A 3,643-nucleotide genomic window follows, 5' to 3' on the forward strand; every position below is an offset into this window, starting at 1 on the left:
GTTTTCCCTCAATGTGGCCCTAATACTCCGTAGTACATTGTCTCTTTGGCCCTCGCTGCATTAGACTGATATACTATATACTTAGACTATAAACTGTGTTACCTTCATCACAATGATCACATGTCTTCTGACAGTAAAGGTTGCTGACCCCTGGACTAAGTTTATGATTTTGGGAAGATACAACCTGAGCGTTGTCGCGTCGTCTCGCCACCAAAACACAACATCCACTGACGTACCTGTGGTTTATTTTTATAAGAATTAGCCCGGTAGTTTTGAGGATTTTAGGTAATGTTATTGAGCATGAATTCATCACTTTAAATTATTATCATAGAGCATTTTTAAATGTGTCCAGTTTCGGTTTATTGACTCATTTTGACCGGCTGATTTTTGTAGATTTTTGTACAAAAAAAATATTTTAGCTGAGAAAAAGTTGTTTTTTTTTTAAATAAAAGGGAGATTTAAAGAGCAGCACACGAAGCTGAAGAGGAGATTATTATGAATGTCTGTGTTCTATTAATCATAGGATATATATATAATATAGATACTATATGAAGCCATATGAATTTAACTTATTGTATACTTTAAAACTATGAATGGACTGTGATATTAAATAAAGGTCGTTGGAACTGAAGTGATTCTGTTAATGAGGACTTTCTTTACTGTTTACAGATGTGATCACGTAGAACGAGCTGCATGTACCATCGTACGGAAGCCCCGGAAGGCAAGAGAGATTTTTTTTTTATTCCTGGTGATCCATTTTCTAAGTCTGGTCTAAGTTATTTTCTTTCCTGTGTTTATGATTTAAGAACAGCTGGGATAATCTTTCTGAATTATTTTTTTTTTCTGTTCTCTACTTTGTATGAAAACAGGTGAAAAAAAAAACATTTTCTAAGTTACTTTATTTCTTTTTTTTGCTTCTTATTGAAAACAGATGGAAGAATTTTTTTTTTTCTTTTGGTCTGATTTTTCTGTTTGTTGTTGTAATGTGTATTTCCACCACCAGAGGGCACCACTACCCCGTGTTCTAAATAGGTATAAGCATTCAGGTTTTCTTCCAGGTGAGCTTTAATTATTTCTGCATGTTCTCTAAACACAAGGTACATAAAGACCATTTCAACGACATTGCGTTGCTAGGCAACAGCGTGGGTCTATGTTTACTTCCTGTCAGTTTATGTCATTCACATCCACTGTAACAGGAAATAAACTGTGACACATCTGGAATGTATAAAGTTTACAAATGTGAATTTTGTTTTCACTTGTTTCACACAGAAAAAAAAAGATTATCCTGGTAGAATATTTTTTTTATTCATGAACACAGCAGAAAAAAATATTTAGATCAGACTTAGAAAATGGATCACCAGAAAAAATAAAATCGCGCTTGCCTTTCAGGGCTTCCGTACATTTGTCTTTAACTCAACGAATTCACCAAAACGCTCGGCATCGTTTTAAACATCTTCTATGACTCCGAGTCAGGTTATGAGCTGGAGGTTCTGTAGATATCGCTTCTGCTACACATCTGGAATCTGTTTTTAATCCATCGAATAAGGAAATGTGAAAACTGTGTGTTTGACCTTCTCCTCTTCATGTTCTTCATACATTTTCCTTTTTTATATATATTGTTTGTCAGTGTTTGTGTTATTTTTGTAATGTTCTTCTACTCCATGTGGTTAATGGGGTTCGCTGTATCTGTGGCTCATCACAGCTCATTTTGATGTAATCGTTGTTTCTTTCCCTGTTTGAGAAAACAAATGTCCATCATCTGGTTTCAGTGTCATTGTCGGCTGTGTGTGCAATAATATGAACTATTATAACACAACCTGTGTTTGTGTAGTTTTATTTTATTCCACTTTATTGACAGAACCTGCCAAAATAATAATTAAATAAATGACTCGACAAAAAAATAAATATGTCATTAAATGTAGCAAAAATAATATAAAAAATAAATTTTGCCATAAATATACAAATAATGTGTCACAAATTCATATTTCTGTTTTAATTTGCCTTTTTATTTATTTTTTTAATTTTCTCTCATTTATTTTTATTATTTTATGTATTTATCTTTGTGTTAATTCCTTCATTTATTTACTATTCTGTTATATTTTCCGTTTTATTTATTTTTGTATTGATTTTTATACATTTATTTATTTTTTCATATTATTTTATATTTATCTTTAAATTTCTGTATTTATTTATCTTTGTATTAATTCCCTCATTTATTTACTCTTCTGTTTAATTTTTCGTTTAATTTATTTCTGTATTTATTTTTTTTGAATTTATTATTTATTTATTTCATTTATTTATTTTTTATTTTATATTTGTTTTTAAATTTATTTATTTATTTATTTATGCATGATTTCCCTTTGCATGTCACTCCTTATTTATTCCCCAACAATTAGTATTAGTAGTATTTTTTTTTGTATACCTTTCTTTACACATGCAAATGTATTCTTTATGCATACATTTAATGACATATTTATTTATTTATCGAGTCATTTATTTATTTAAATTTATTTATTTTCAATATAGGATCAGTGTTTAATTGAGGATTGGTGACAATAAGACAAATATTGATCAACAGATTTATCCTGTATTCTGTTTGTTAGTCAGCAGATGGCGCCTCCTGAATTCTGAACACCAGTTTGAGAAAAAAGTTGCTAAAAACGTATAAACAGAGCTTCTTTTTAGAGTTTCATCTTAGTGTTATTGTATGTTATTGTATGTATTTGCAGAGTAAATGAATGCTGACGCCTTCCTATCAAACAGACCAGCGTGTGAACACGAATCACGTCACCACCGAGCCGTCACTCAGATCCTGAAACAGTCCCGTGTTCAGTTCCTAAACTCACAGAAAGCAGCACCATGAATGGCCTCGGTGTTCCCGTCAGGAAAACATGAAGCGGCGCCCCGCCCTCTGGAAACATTACTGCATCACCCAGGAACTACACCTGGCACGCTCCGTCACCATGCCAATCACGCTCCGTCCTCCATCCAATCACAGCCCGGCTCTGCTGACTTTCCCTCTGCTCGTGTGGCTGCTCTGAGGTTGTCCTGCTGTATTTGTGATAATATTGAACTCAGTGAGCTCAGCGTGAAGAGACGGAGGCAGAGTCCTGGTTTATGTACAGTTTTATTGTCCTTTAGTCTCTGGCTCCCTACAGGTCTCCTCGTGATGCTGCAGTTATTAACAAGGCGGTCAGATACACAAAATAAAAGGCAACAGATTTGAGAGTTTCTTCAGATCTTTTAAGGAATAGTTTGACATCTTGGGAAACACGTTTGAGAGTTAAATGAGAAGCTCCGTACGTCTCATGTCTGTACGCTGAATATGAATATTGGTCAGCGTCCCTCGGCATCAGAGACCGACGCACGGGGTTCCCCTCTAGCGTTACTTTTGGACGGACCGGGGACGGCGTGTCAATATACGCTCGTTACATGCGTAGTGTCCTTTCAAAATAAACTTCTGTTTTCACAGGGAGTTAGGTTTAGTCAACACAACCACTTAGTTAGTGTTAGGAAACGGTCATGGTTGATGTTAACTTCACTGACTAACGACTCACTAGCTCACGGGACTGACGATACTAACGACTCACGGGACTGATGATACTAACGACTCACGGGACTGACGATAATAACGACTCACGGG

The sequence above is a fragment of the Sebastes umbrosus genome, chromosome 19, assembly GCF_015220745.1.
Source record: "Sebastes umbrosus isolate fSebUmb1 chromosome 19, fSebUmb1.pri, whole genome shotgun sequence".
NCBI classification, from domain to species: domain Eukaryota; kingdom Metazoa; phylum Chordata; class Actinopteri; order Perciformes; family Sebastidae; genus Sebastes; species Sebastes umbrosus.